Source organism: Vipera ursinii (genome assembly GCF_947247035.1).
Source record: "Vipera ursinii genome assembly, chromosome: Z".
NCBI lineage: Eukaryota > Metazoa > Chordata > Lepidosauria > Squamata > Viperidae > Vipera > Vipera ursinii.
The window spans coordinates 18,243,182-18,259,654 of NC_139517.1; positions in this window are offsets into that span (position 1 = coordinate 18,243,182).

The following is a 16,473-nucleotide window of genomic DNA, read 5'->3' on the forward strand; positions in this document are numbered from 1 at the left end:
CACTAGATGGCAGCAAAGGATGTTTTCTGTGCCTATGCTGCTATTTAGTGATTGTCCAGATTTTTGCTGTTCAGAATGGGTTGTTTTTAGTTCCACACATATGGTTAATCCTTCCTCAAGAAAATTGCTATTTTTGTACTGATCTTAGACTATGTGAATAAGCAGTCAAAACCTGGGTAAAACAATTTGGAAAACTGTTCCGCATAAAAAAAAGCAAGCATTCTCTCACCATTTCGATGCTTGCATGATAACTAGCTGAGATTCAGATTTGTCTTCACTCCACGATCCAAAATCCTATGAGTTTTGACCTCCAGTTCTTGAAAATGTTCTACACTTTTAGAATATTTCATCAAAATGCTTCAAGACTGCTTACATATCTGAAGGTACACGGTATATATGCTTGGTAGATACAAGCATACGGACATTTAGCTAATAGGACTCTTGAGTCACTGAACAGCGGCACAACAGGTAGAAACTCTATAGATAAAGACTTTTTTCCATACTCTTTTCCAGTGCTTTTTTTGTGAAAGAAAAAGGTGCCGGAACTCACCTTGCCTACCTTGCCTACCCTACAAGGTTCCATCCAAAAAAGGTGCCGGAACTCCGTTCTGAGCGTTCTATGACAAAAAAAGCCCTTCTCTTTTCTATCACATGCCCACCTTAAAAAACAGTTAGCAAACCCTTCCATCTCCCACATAAATGCTGCTGCCGACTCACCTACCCACCTCACAGATCAGAGGAATCATACCTTCATGTCTTCATGGAATTGCTTGAGCTCTGATTTCTCCAGGCAGGAAGGAATCCAGGTTTTATAGAGGGAAGAAACGTGGATTTGGGCGCGTCATTAGTCCTCAGACAAAGCATATAAGGGTGTCAGCATAATTGACAATAATGTTCCCACGAGGCTTGCTTGCCCAGGGCGGGAGGGGAGATGTTGATTTCCTTTAGTTCACATCCTGTGTCAGAAAATGGATAGAAAATTGGGGTAATTAGCCCTACTTGACTACTCAATTCATTGGAGGAGAGCCACTACAAGTAGAAGACACATTCCATATTGCTTGTAAAGCAGGAGGAAAACAGAGTGATCATTGGTTAATTCTCCTTTTGCTGTCTTTATCTGGGACAGCATCAATTTTGAACTGTTTCATATATTACCCATCCTCAGCAACATAATTTCTCTGGACAGTTTTTTGACATATACATTTTTAATAGCTCATTGGAGGCCCAATGCATCTTTTTTGTACTATTTATTTATTGTTCATTTATATGCTGCCCATCTTACTTTGAAAATAACTTTTTTCTCCTAATAACAATTGTTGTTGTTGTTGTTAGCTGCGAAGTCGTGTCCGACCCATCACGACCCTATGGACAACATTCCTCCAGGCCTTCCTGTCCTCTACCATCTTCTGGAGTCCATTTAAGCTCACGCCTACTGCTTCAGTGACTCCATCCAGCCACCTCATTCTCTGTCGTCCCCTTCTTCTCTTGCCCTCAATCTTTCCCAGCATTAGGCTCTTCTCCAGTGAGTCCTTCCTTTTCATTAAGTGGCCAAAGTATTTGAGTTTTAGCTTCAGGATCTGGCCTTCTAAAGAGCAGTCAGGGTTGATCTCCTCTAGGACTGACCGGTTTGATCACCTTGCAGTCCAAGGGACTCGCAGGAGTCTTCTCCAGCACCATAGTTCAAAGGCCTCAATTCTTTGGTGCTGTTGTGATTCAGGGTCAGCCTGTGGGTTCGGCAGTTGGGTTGGACGATTCAGAGGAGGAGGAGGAAGGGGGTGTTGGAGAGCTTGCTGATGAGAGCCCTCAGCCAGGCCCCTCCCACCTGGTCACGACGCAGACCCAGCTGTGTGAGCCTGACAGCGTGGATGAAGATGACCCACAGCTGGCCCTGTTCAAGGACGCCCGACACAGGAGGCAGTCAATCAGGAGTAAACAGAGGAAGGCAATGGGGCACCTCGGAAGGAGGCAGAGAGAAGCCACACCCTGAACTGTATAAAAGGGGAATGCGTGGGAGGGCTGGTTTGCTGAAGGCAACCGCTTGAATAGTTCCTGTTTCATAGCTCCTGTTTCATGGTTCATGTCTTGTTCTGTTTGCTTTTGTATCCATAAATTTGGCAGGCTTAGTTCCAGCCTCTTGCCTTCTTGTAAAAGGGGTTGTCCCTGCCTTTTCTGCAGGGCCAGTAGCAGGCTGGTATAGAACAGGCGCTCAGCCTTTCTTATGGTCCAGCTTTCACTGCCATACATTGCAACTGGGAAGACCATAGCCCTGACTATACGCACTTTTGTTGACAGGGTGATGTCGCTGCTTTTTAGTGTGCTGTCTAGATTTACCATGGCTTTCCTCCCCAGTGTTCTGTACCAGCCTGCTACTGGCCCTGCAGAAAAGGCAGGGACAACCCCTTTACAAACGGCAAGAGGCTGGAATTAAGCCTGCCAAATTTATTAACATAAAACAGAGCAAAACAAGACACGAACCATGAAACAGGAGCTATGAAACAGGAACTATTCAAGCGGTTGCCTTCAGCAAACCAGCCCTCCCACGCATTCCCCTTTTATACAGTTCAGGGCGTGGCTTCTCTCTGCCTCCTTCTGAGGTGCCCCATTGCTTTCCTCTGTTTACTCCTGATTGACTGCCTCCTGCATCGGGCGTCCTTGAACAGGGCCAGCTGTGGGTCATCTTCATCCACGCTGTCAGGCTCAAACAGCTGGGTCTCCATCGTGACCAGGTGGGAGGGGCCTGGCTGAGGGCTCTCATCAGCAAGCTCTCCAACCCCCTCAGCAAGCTCTTCAACCCCCTCAGCAAGCTCTTCAACACCCCCCTCCTCCTCTGAGTCGTCCGACCCAACTGCCGAACCCACAGGCTGACCCTGAATCACAACACCCAGGAGCAGGCATCTTTTAATTTCTTGGCTACAGTCCCCATCTGCAGTGATCTTGGAGCCCAGGAAAATAAAATCTGTCACTACCTCCATTTCTTCCCCATCTATTTGCCAGGAATTGAGAGGGCCAGATGCCATGATCTTGGTTTTCTTAATGTTTAGTTTCAACCCAAGTTCTGCACTCTCCTTCTTCACCCGCAACACGAGGCTCTTTAGTTCCTCTTCACTTTCTGCCATTAGAGTGGTATCATCTGCATAACTTAGGTTGTTGATGTTTCTTCCGGCAATCTTAATTCCAACTTTTGATTCATCTAGCCCTGCCTTTCTCATGATGTGCTCTGCATATAAGTTAAATAGGCAAGGCAACAGCCTTGCCGGACTCCTTTCCCAATTTTGGACCAATCAGTGGTTCCGTGTCCAGTTCTCACTGTTGCTTCTTGGTCCGCATATAGGTTTCTTAAGAGACAAATAAGATGGTCTGGTACGCCCATCTCTTTAAGAACTTGCCACAGTTTGTTATGATCCACACAATCAAAGGCTTTAACATAGTCAATGAAGCAGAAGTAGATGTTTTTCTGGAACTCTCTAGCTTTCTCCATGATCCAGCATATGCTAGCAATTTGATCTCTAGTTCCTCTGCCTCTTCGAAATCCTGCCTGTACTTCTGGTAGTTCTCGATCCACATACTGCTGGAGTCTAGCTTGTAGAATTTTAAGCATAACTTTACTAGCATGTGAAATGAGTGCAATGGTGCGATAGTTTGAACATTCTTTGGCACTGCCTTTCTTTGGAATTGGAATGTAAACTGATCTTTTCCAATCCTGTGGCCACTGTTGAGTTTTCCAAATTTGCTGGCAAATTGAGTGTAGCACTTTTACTGCATCGTCTTTTAAGATTTTGAATAGCTCAGCTGGAATACTGTCACCTCCACTAGCTTTGTTGTTGCTCAGCTTTTTTAAGGCCCACTTCACTTCACATTCTAGGATGTCTGGCTCGAGGTCAGTGACCACCTCATTGTGATTATCAGGGATGTTAAGCTCATTCTTGTATAGTTCTTCTGTGTAATTTTGCCACCTCTTTGCCTCTGTTAGGTCCCTGCCATTTTGGTCCTTTATCATGCCCATTTTTGCATTAAACATTCCCTTCATCTCTCCAATTTTCTTGAAAAGATCTCTGGTCCTCCCTATTCTATTGTTTTCTTCTATTTCTTTGCACTGTTCATTTAAGAAGGCATTCTTATCTCTTGTAGCTATTCTTTGGAATTCTGCATTCAATTGGGCGTATCTTTCTTTTTCTCCCTTGCCTTTCACTTCCCTCCTTTCCTCAGCTATTTGCAAAGCTTCCTCAGACAACCATTTTGCTTTCTTGCATTTCTTTTTCTTTGGGATGGTTTTGGTTGCTACCTGTTGTACAATGTTGCAAACCTCTGTCCATAGTTCTTCAGGCACTCTGTCTATCAGATCTAAGTCCTTAAATCTATTTGTCACCTCTGCTGTATATTGAACAGGGATATGATTTAATTCATACCTGAGTGGCCTAGTGCTTTTCCCTACTTTCTTCAGTTTAAGCCTAAACTTTGCAATGAGAAGCTCATGGTCTGAGCCACAGTCAGCTCCTGACTGTATAGAGCTTCTCCATCTTTGGCTGCAGAGCATATAGTCAATCTGATTTCTGTGTTGACCGTCTGGTGATGTCCAGACGGTCAACACCTTGGGTTGTTGGAAAAGAGTGTTTGCTATGACCATCGTATTCTCTTGACAAAATTCTATCAGCCTGTGCCCTGCTTCAATTTGTACTCCAAGGCCAAACTTGCCTGTTATTCCGGTTATCTTTTGGCTTCCTACTTTAGCATTCCAATCCCCCATGATGCTAAGGACATCATTTTTTGGTGTTAGTTCTATAAGGTGCTGTAGGGCTTCATAGAACCGGTCAATTTCATCCTCTTCAGCACCGGTGGATGGGGCATAAACCTGGACTACTGTGATATTGAATGCTTTGCCTTGGATTCGAACTGAGATCATTCTGTCATTTTGAGGATTGTATCCCAGTATTGCTTTTCCTATTCTTTTATTGACTATGAAGGCTACTCCATTTCTTCTGAGGGATTCTTGCCCACAGTAGTATACCTGATGGTCATCTGAATTAAATTCACCCATTCCTGTCCATTTTAGTTCGCTGATACCTAAGATGTCGATGTTCAGTCTTGTCATCTCTTGTTTGACCACGTCCAGCTTTCCTTGATTCATGGATCTTACATTCCAGGTTCCTATGGAGAAAAAATCTTTACAGCATCGGACTTTCCTTTCACCACCAGACATATCTACAGCTGAGCGTCCTTTCGGCTTTGGCCCAGTCGCTTCATTCTTTCTGGTGCTACTAGTACTAGCCCTCTGCTCTTCCCCAGTAGCATACTGGATGCCTTCCGACCTGAGGGGCTCATCTTCCAGCATCATATCGTTTTGCCTTTTGGTACTGTCCATAGGGTTTTCATGGCAAAGATACTGGAGTGGGTTGCCATTTCCTTCTCCAGTGGATCACGTTTTGTCAGAACTCTCTGCTATGACCTGTCCGTCTTGGGTGGCCCTGCACGGCATAGCTCATAGCTTCATTGAATTACGCAAGCCCCTTCGCCACGACAAGGCAGTAATCCATGAAGGGGTAATAACAGGAAAACATTAATACTAATTCTCCTAAATAATCAACAGGCGAAAACTTTCAGCCACTTCCATTCCCTTGATATTGTCATCAGGTCCACGAGGCACTTGGAAGGAGCTGAAAATATGGGTAGTCCTCCACTTACAACAGTTTGTTTAGTGACCATTCAAAGCTACAATGAGACCGAAAAAGGTTTTTCACACTTGCAACCATTGCAGTGTCCCCATAGCCACCTGATCAAAATTCAGACGCTGGGCAACTGACTCATGTTTATGACGGCTACAGTGTGTCCTGGGGTCATGTGATCACCATTTTGTCACCTTCTGACAAGCAAAGTCAATGGAGAAACCGGATTCATTTAACAACCATGTTACTAACTTAACAACGTGCTGGGATTCACTTAACAAATGTGGCAAACAAGGTCATAAAATGGGGCAAAATTCACTTCACACATCTCTCTCATTTAGCAACAGAAATTTTGGGCTCAACAAGCCCTTGATTTTGCAAGTCAGGGAGAAGGATTGTGTACTAAAGCAGAAGTCTCCAACCTTTCCGGGCTCAAGGACCGGAGGAGAGCAGCTTTAAAATTGGTGTGTGTGCGCACGTGCGTCCATGGGGCCACACACACTGGTGCTCCACTAGCAGTCCTGTTTGCGCATACAGCATGCACTGGCATCATGCACATGTGCAAATGGCCATGCCCCCCCTCCCAGCGGCCAGCAACCCATTCACGCATGTGCAAATGGGTCACACAAACCGCCTGGGCTAGTGGCACATGTGCAAATGGGTTGCATACACCCGCCCCGCGCTAGCATTCCCTTTTGTGCCTGTGCACATGCGCAAACAGGGTCACGGGCGCTAGCGTGAGTGGGGAGGGAAATGCACGCCGACGTGTGCACGCACCAGCCAGCAGTTTCCGCGGCCCACTGGCCAAGAGCCCAGGGCCCAGTCCTGAGCCGCGGACCATAGGTTGGGGGCCCCTGTATTAAAGCATGACATCCCTGAAATCCAAATGGGATTTTACTCATTTATATTTATATTATTTATATACTTTGTACCTTGTTTGTTATTCGTGTCCAACTCTTTGGGACCCTATGGACCATAGCAAGCCAAACCCACCCATCCTCCACCATCTCCTGGAGTCTGCCCAACTTCAGGCCTACTGCATCGATGACCCTCTCTAACCACTATCATCCTCTGCCACCCCCTTCTCCTTTTGGCTTCCATATTTCCCAGCATCAGGTTCTTCTCCAATGAGTCCTCTCTTCTCATCTGGTGGCCAAAGTAGTTGAGTATTTTACAAATGTATGTTTTGCATATTTTGCTCGTTTTGTAAAATGGGGATGTGATTTTTACAAATGCGTTAAAATAAGGGAGATTTTATGAAACATGTAGTACAGTTGGTCCTCAGGTTACGACCACAATTGAGCCCCAAATTTCTGTTGCTAAGCAAGATAGTTGCTCAGTGAGTTTCACCCCATTTTACGATCTTTCTTGTCACCATTGTTAAGGGAATCACTGCAGTTGTTAAGTTAGTAACAAGTTGCTAAGCGAAACTGGCTTCCCCATTGGTTTTGCTTGTGAGAAGGTTGCAAAGGGTGATCAAATGACCCCGGAACACTGCAACCATCATAAATAGATGCCAGTTGCCAAGTGTCCAAAGTTTGATCACATGGCCACAGGGATGCTGCAATAGTCATAAGTGTGAAAAGGGTCATAAGTCACTTTTTTCAGTGCCATTGTAACTACGAATGGTCACTAAATGAACTCTTGTAAATTGAGGCCCAAAATCACCTGAGACCTTCTATGAATGAAAGTGGACTTGAACCTGGATCTCCTCATTCTTTAATCCAACACTGCTAGGACCCATTTTGGAAATAAAGAGCAATTGGCTCTTTTATATGACAGTTTTCCGTTGAATTTGCTTATACTATAATCTAAAGAAGCTAGGGGGCAATCATCAGAACTTTGAATCTGGGTTGTAAGTGCCTTTGGGGGGAGCCATCATAACTTTGAACAGTTGAATAGAGTAGAATAACAGAGTTGGAAGGGACCTTGGAGGTCTTCTAGTCCAACCCCCTGCTCAGGCAGAAAACCCTGTAACGTTTCAGACAAATGGTTGTCCAATCTCTCCTTAAAAATTTCCAGTATTGGAGTATTTGCAATGTCTGGAGGCAAGTTGTTCCACTGATTAATTTTCTTTTTACTGTCAAGAAATTTCTCCTTAGTTTTAGGTTGCTTCTCTCCTTGATTAGTTTCCATCTGTTGCTTCTTGTCCTGCCTTCAGGTACTTTGGAGAATAGCTTGACTCCCTCTTCTTTGTGGCAGCCCCTGAGATATTGGAACACTGTTATCATGTCACCCCTCGTCCTTCTCTTCATTAAACTAGACATACCCAATGCCAGCAACCGTTCTTTATACGGTTTAGTCTCCAGTCCCCTGATCATCTTTGTTGCTCTTCTTTGCACTCTTTCTAGAGACTCAACATCTTTTTTACATATCTGTCTTTGTCTACCAAAAAGACAAATAAAAAATAATTTGAGGCTTATTTTAGATACACTGAAATACTATGAAATGCATTCAGAAAAACAAATAGCTTTAATTTTCCTAGACACTTAAAAAGCTTTTGATAATGTAAGTTGGCAATTTATGATACAACAATTAAACTGTATGGATTTTGGAGAAAAGTTTATAAAAACTATTAAGACAATATATGATAAACAAACAGCAAAAGTAATTGTCAATGGAGACTATATGGAAAACTTTAGTATAAAGAAAGGTACAAGACAAGGATGTCCACTATCCCCACTGTTATTCATACTAATGTTGGAAGTTCTCAATAGGAACATCAAACAAGATCCGGAAATTAAAGGAATGGAAATAAAAGATGAAAGTTATAAACTACAAGCATTTGCAGACAACTTGGTATTTATTCTAGAAGAACTGTTGGATATGATGTCTAAATTATTGAAAAAGATAGAAGAATTTGGAGAAATAGCAGGATCGAAAATAAATAGAGAAAAAACCAAAACTATAGTTAAAAACCTTACAGACAAGCAAAAAACACAACTCTCAAAAAACACAACTTATAAATAGTTAAGAAAGTGAAATATTTGGGAATATATTTAAGAGCAAGCTGTGCAACGATAAAAGAAGATAACTACATAAAATTACTAAGTCAAATAAAAATAGACTTGGAAAAATGGAAAAACCTACAATTATCATTACTAGGAAGAACAGCTACTGTGAAAATGAATATTTTACCAAAACGTCTTTTTTTTATTTCCAACAGTACCTGTAAAAATAGGGGGGGAAAAGGTTTTTGATGATTTCAATAGATTGATCTTGAAATTTATTTGGCAAGGATGGAAAGCAGGATTAAATTGAAAATGTTACAAGAAACCAAAGAACATGGAAGATTTGGTTTACCAGACTGGGTCCTATACTACCAAGCACGTGCTTTAACATGGCTAAAAGAATGGATAACTCTCAGAAACAAAAGATTGCTATATTTAGAAGGATATGACCTGCAACTTGGATGGCACGCATTTTTATGGTATGAAAAGAATAAAACCCATAGATACTTCCAAAACCATTATATAGGAGATGCATTACTATCTCTATAGGAAAAGATAAAACCTAAAATTTACATGAAAATCCCAGGATGGCTATCAGTGAAGGAACCTTTTGCTCACCCAAATCTAGTTAAATTTAAAAAAATCTTAGCATATAAGGACATTTTGAATACAGATGGGAAATTAAAATCTAAACAAGAGCTAGAAGACCAGGGCATTGACTTATCATGGTCGCCCCGATTGCAAATGCAATCGAGGTATGACAAAGATGTTAAAACATATGGTTTTTACAAAGATCAGACGATGTTTGATAAGTGTTGATGACTTCTGATGAAAAAATGATTTAAAAATTGTATAACTTTTTATTGAATTTAAAAATGGAAGATGAACAAATGAAAGAAACAATGATTATATGGGCAAAATTTTTTGGATATAACATAGAATTAGAAAAATGGCAAAATCTTCGGGAAAGAAATTATAAGCTGACAATGGCTACTTCGTACAAAGAAAACTTATATAAAATGTTTTATAGATGGCAGTTTCCACCTGCTGAATTAGCAAAAATGGTTAAAAATATGTCTAATAAATGTTGGAAATGCAATCAAAATCCCGGTACATACTATCACTTATGGTGGACATGTGTTAAAGCAAAAAAGGTTTAGACCAAAATACATACTTGGTTAGAAAAGATGTTAGGGAAACATGTAGATTTTAAACCTGAACTTTTTTTACTAGGCATAATGCCAGAAAAAATTGATAAACAAAATGTATATTTAACATTACATGTACTAACGGCAGCGAGGATTGCATTTGCGCAGCACTGGAAAAATGAGATAACACCATCGGAGGAAGCGCTAATGAAGAAAATACTGGACTGTGCAGAAATGGACTCACATTGAGAATTAAAAAGAAGATACAGAATACTTTCAAACATGGAACTTATTTTATCAATGGTTGGAAAAATGAGATAAGAATTTTAAGTAAGAATTTAACTTTTAATGACTAACCAAAAATTAACCCAGACAACACCTTGTTCATTAAGCATAAATGAATTGCAATGACAGAAAATTAATAAAATACTTAAAAAAAACCAACCAAATATCTCTTTTACATAGTGGTGACCAAAACTGGATGTAGTCTTCCAAGTGTGGCCTTACCAAGGCATTATAATTAAAGCAACTGATAATTAGTCAAGGACTACTTGTACTATACTGGAATCTCAGCTACCTATAAATCAGGGGTGTCAAACTCAATTTCATTGAGGGCCGCATCAGCATTGCGGTTGCCCTCAGGGGGCTGGGTGGGTGTGGCCTGGGTGGGCGTGGCCTACTGGGTGGGCGTGGCTAGAGTGCATATGGCCTACTGGGTGGGCGTGGCCAGCTCTACATCGTTCGCATCAAGGGTGCCTATGGGGCCTGGGCAGGAGTGGGACAGATCTGAGGGTCTCTGGCAGAAGGAGGGTCTCTGGGCCAGGGCCAAGGCAGTGGGGGCCATTCCCTCACTGTTTCCAGGATGGCTTCACGGGCCACATGAAACCACTTCGCGGGCCGGATCCAGCCCCCGGGCCTTGTGTTTGACATGTCTGCTATAAAGTAAATCATCAACCAAATAGGAAGAAACAACCAATAAGACAAAGCAAGCTAGAATTCCCAAATGCACGTAATAATATACTAAGACCTTAGAGGCAGTGCTCATTTAATGATTGCCAGTCACTGTATGATGGTAATAAAAAAATAAATTGGGACCAATGCCTGCATTTACAACCTTTGCAGCATCCCTATTATGTGTTTGCCATTACAGTGAGTTAGTATACATTGTTCTGGGTGTCATCTTTTTTTCCCCTTTCCCCCTGCAGATTGCCTAAAGCAGGGGTAGGCAACCTTGGCTCTTTTATGACTCGTGGACTTCAACTCCCAGAATTCCACAGCTGGCTGTGGAATTCTGGGAGTCGAAGTCCACGAGTCATAAAAGAGCCAAGGTTGCCTACTCCTGGCCTAAAGTTAAACTATCTCTTCCTAAGCTGATTTTCTCTGCAGTGCAACACCACCCAAAGTGCTAAGGGCAAGTTAAACTCAGCTGCATGACTTTAATTACTACAGTTCAGTGATTCTTGGAACCAGCATGCTGGCTGTGGAATTCTGGGAGTTGAAGTCCACACATCTTAAAAGCTTCCAAGGTGAAGAAATACTATTATAGTTGATTATTATAGAACCCTCCAGGTTCAGCTGCTGCCTGAAATTGACCCCAATCAGTTTCACTCTTCTGTTTGCCTCCCAAACTGCTTGCTCCATTGGGTGTGTATTCCCTATTACAGGGCTTTTCAACCTTTTCACCCATTGTACCACTTTTAGGATATGGCAACATCCAAGGACCACCAGTCACCTAGCAAGGGGTCAAAAACTTGATGACCAAAAAAGGAAAAAAGTGATGAAGTAGAGGTAGTCCTTGACTTACAACAGTTTGCTTAGTGACTGTTCGAAGTTACAATGGCACTGAAAAATGTGCCCCCCTCAAGCCACAGCCAAGCAAGACACCTGACTGCCCGCCCAGCCGCGCTCTTCCTCCTGTCCGAGGTTTTCAATGTTGTGAGCATTTCTGTTGAGGATTGGCAGCAGGGGTGGGGTTGGGGAGTTGTTTGGTTTTTATTGCCCCCCCCCCGCTGGGTGGTTGCAGCAGGTTTTGGTCACTTCACATGACTCCGGGACACTGTGACGGTCATAAATATGAATCAGTTGCCAAGCATCTGAATGTAAATCACAAGACCCTGGAGATGCTGCCACATTCCAGCTGATCGACGCTTCTTCTGGGCTCAGCAGAAGCGCCAGGATCAGCGCCGAGCTCCAGCTGGAGCCTGGCGCTGATCCTGACGCTTCCGCTGAGCCCCGATAGCCCCAAAGAAGCGCTGATCCTGGCGCTTCCAGAGCCCTGACAGCCCTGCCGCTCCAGCCATCTCTCACTCAGGCGTGTGCGGTGCTGCCACCAATTCAGCTCATTCCCATCCCCCGCTACCACGTTTCTAGGATGGTCGCATACCACCTGCCAGGTGCCAATGTACCACAGGTGGTACCCGTAGCACTGGTTGAAAAGCCCTGCCCTATTATGTGTCTGCTTACACTCTTGTAATCCTTTCCAATGAATGTACGTGCCAACATCAATCCTTTTCTTGCTAACTATCCCTACACCAGGGTGAGCATTCCAAAACATAGGGGAATGGGAGAAAGGGGCTATGCTTTGCCCTTTTATCCAGCTTCTTCATGAGTTCTGCTCCAGAAACCTTCCTCTCCATTTGGTCTTAGCTGGCCATTTGGGGCAGGATCTCTTTGATGCTGTTCAGCAAAGAAAAGTTGTAGGCACAGTCATGTGATTTTTCACTTAGCGACCACTTCACTTAATAATCAGATTGCCAGAACTAATTACCGTCACTAAAACATTTAAAAATAAACAGGCCATCCCGTGTTGCCCCAGGTAGGCCCTATTTGCATGTTCCATGATCCTTCCTAAGTAGAAATCTTTTCCACGCAGCCTGTGTAGATTCTACTGACTTCCTGGAATGTTTTGTACCATAAAACACTGTGCTACCACACGCAATGAGCACGCTGCTTGGAACACTGAGAATCCTAGGTCTGGTACATCCTGTGTTGGAGGTACTGTGTTGAAGAAATTGTTCTGAGCTTTGATTTCTTCTCAGACTGCTTTTCACAGCGTTTTGTTACATCTCTTCAGTTGTTGGCTTTAGCAGAAAGACTTGTTTTGAAGCCCAAGTGGGTCCTCTTTTGTAATAGCTCAATTAGAGCTCCTACGCCACCAATCACAGAACTATCTTTTCCTCCCCTCCACGTTTTTCAGCCTTGGTGAAGAGCTTTCGGGAAAGAGTCAAGTTCAAGTTAAGAATTCAGGATGCTATGGGAAGGGTACCAAATAAGTCAGAGCTGCTTTGTTGGATATTAATAAGCTCTCAAAGGTTGAAAGAGGCCCTCAAAGGCCTCTTGTAAGGTGCAAAAAGCATATTTGCACATCCACTGTTCATTACGTATTGTAACGTTCCATGATTTTCAGAGACTGCAAACCAAAAATCTTTGAGCTACAGTACGTAGCTATATCCATGAGCTCAAAAAGGAGTGCCCTCTCTGCAGTTATAGTTTTGTCGAGAATAAGGAAGATGACCCCGATGGAAATATGTAGGAACCATTACCTAGGCAAAAGAGGCTGAAGCGTCGTTTTTTTTAAGTCCAGAACTACAAGGAAAGATTCAGAAGTGGTTCAGGCAGACACTTTCCCAATTCATTGAGAATAAGGAGGCACAATGACAATGAAACTTGTAAGACTGAGGTCAGTCCCACCAGGTAGGCTTTTCAACCTTTTCACCGATTGTACCACTTTTAGAACAAGGCAATATTAAAGTACCACCAGTCGCCTAGCAAGGTGTCAAAAACTTGATGAAATCCCCCCCCCGCCAAAAAAACCACAGAAAAGTGATAAAAGTGCAGGTAGTCCTCACTCCCCTTTAATATCCTCTCCTCTCACCCCTTTATATCTTCTTACCCCTTTATATCCTCTCACCCCCTTTAATATCATCTCTTCCCTCACCCCCTTTAATATCTCTTCCCTCACCCTTTAATATCCTCTTCCCTCACCCCCTTTAATATCCTCTTCCCTCACCCCTTTATATCTTCTTACCCCTTTATATCCTCTCACCCCCTTTAATATCATCTCTTCCCTCACCCCCTTTAATATCTCTTCCCTCACCTTTAATATCCTCTCTTCTCTCACCCCTTTATATCTTCTTACCCCTTTGTATCCTCACCCCCTTTAATATCCTCTCCCCTCACCCCCTTTAATTTAATTTTAATTTAATAACATTTATATACCGCCCTTCTCCCTGAGGACTCAGGGCGGTTCACAGGGCAGAATAAAAAACCAATACAAACATTAAAAACAGATTAAACAATTGCCCTAGTTAAAAACAATATAAATACAACGCTAAAAACCCCCAGAAAAATTAAAAAACAAAAGATAAAACAACCCCAACACTCCCCCTCAGGCTAGGCTGGCTTGTACAAACAAAAATGTCTTGAGATCGCGGCGAAAGGAGCGAAGATCGGGCGCCATCCGGAGCTCAACCGGTAGCTGATTCCACAGCTCCGGAGCGCCCACAGAGAAGGATCTCCCCCTGGGGGCCACCAATCGACATTCTCTGATCGGTGGCACCCTGAGGAGGCCCTCTCTGTGGGAACGCACAGGGCGCAGGGAGCTTGATGCCGGCAGCAGATGTTCCCTGAGGTACTCCGGCCCCATGCCATGGAGTGCTTTGAATACCGTTACCAGTACCTTGAATCTCACCCGGAAGACAACTGGCAACCAATGCAGCTCACGGAGCAGAGGTGTAACGTGGGAGTATCGGGAGACTCCCAACACCACTCTCGCGGCTGCATTCTGTACCAGTTGGAGCTTCCGAGTGGTCCTCAAGGGCAGCCCCATGTAGAGAGCGTTGCAGTAGTCCAGACGAGAGGACACGAGCGCATGAGTGACCGTGCACAGATCATCCCGGCTAAGATAGGGCCGCAACTGACGCACCAGGCGAACCTGTGCAAATATCCTCTCTCCCTTCACCCCCTTTAATATCCTCTCTTCTCTCACCCCTTTATATCTTCTTACTCCTTTATATCCTCTCACCCCCTTTAATATCATCTCTTCCCTCACCCCCTTTAATGTCTCTTCCCTCACCTTTAATATCCTCTTCCCTCACCCCCTTTAATATCCTCTCTTCTCTCACCCCTTTATATCTTCTTACCCCTTTGTATCCTCACCCCCTTTAATATCATCTCTTCCCTCACCCCCTTTAATATCATCTCTTCCCTCACCTTTATCCTCTCTTCTCTCACCCCCTTTAATATCCTCTTCTCTCACCCCTTTATATCTTCTTACCCCTTTGTATCCTCTCACCCCCTTTAATATCATCTCTTCCCTCACCCCCTTTAATATCCTCTCTCCCCTCACCCCCTTTAATATCCTCTCTTCTCTCACCCCTTTTAATATCCTCTCTTCTCTCCCCTCCAGCAGGACCCAGGCAATGCCTCATACAGCTCCAGCTGACTCTGCCTGAAGACTGGGTGAGGCTGCTTGCCACTCCCAATCAGCTGGAGCTGCTGGGCTCTCCGCAGGACCCAGGCAAGCAATGCCTCACGCAGCTCCCGCTGAATCTCCACCCGAAGACTGCATGAGGCTGCCTGCCACCCCCAAGGCCTCCCCCAATCAGCTGGACCTGCGAGCTTTGATCCTGAGCTCTCAGTAGGACCCAGGCAACGGGCAGTTCCAGCTGACTTTCCCACAAGCCTGTGCGGCGCTGCTGCCGCTTCACCTCATCCACTTTTACACCTTTTTTACAGCGCTGTTCAACCCGTCGTACGTGTACCACCTGCCAGGTGCCAACGTACCACTAGGGATACGGGTACCACTGGTTGAAAAACCCTGAAACCAACTCAACAGGAAGGCCAAAATACTTTTGAGATTGGGTGTAATAACAATTGTAAGTGCTCAGTGCAAACCTATTTTGTATAAGGTGGCAGATAACATTTTGCTGGGCATACTAAGTGTCTCAGTTTGGATCCTAGTTGCCTGCAGATAAGGAGTATGTAGCCCAAAGCTCCTATCCCTCAGCTTACCCTTTAGGATAACTTTCTTCAATTTGATAATTTCCAGATACCAGTGATGACTAAGGAATGATGGAACTATTGCCTAAAAACATCCATACCCAAAGCCTGTTCTGAGATAGAATTTTTATTATTAAATGTCCATCCCACCGAATCCTTCCAGCTTCAGAGCAGCTTAAAAAAAATAAAAAAATCCAAGAAAACCCATCACCTCCCCCCCCACCCCGAACACAATACACAATATATAACACAGCTTCCACCGTTATAGGGACACGGTGGCTCAGTGGGTTAGGACACTGAGCTTGTCAATCAGAAGGTCGGCAGTTTGGCGGGTCGAATCCCGAGTGCCACGTGGCAGTGAGCGCCTGTTACTCATCCCAGCTTCTGCCAACCTAGCAGTTCAAAAGCACAGTTCGAAAGCACGTAAAAATGCAAGTAGAAAAATAAGGACCACTACGGTGGGAAGGTAACAGCGTTCCATGCGCCTTTGGCGTCTAGTCAAAAGACGTCCTCGGACAAGCGCTTGGCTCTTCGGCTTTGAAACAGAGATGAGCACCGGCCCCTAGATTTGGAAACGACTAGCACGCATGTGCGGGGGAATCTTTACCTTTACTGCCATTACGGATGGGGAAGCAGTGTCTTCTCAAAGGAGTTTTTAAAATTAATTTCCATGTGGGCAAAGGCTCCTTAGAATAGATGAACCAAACAATGGAA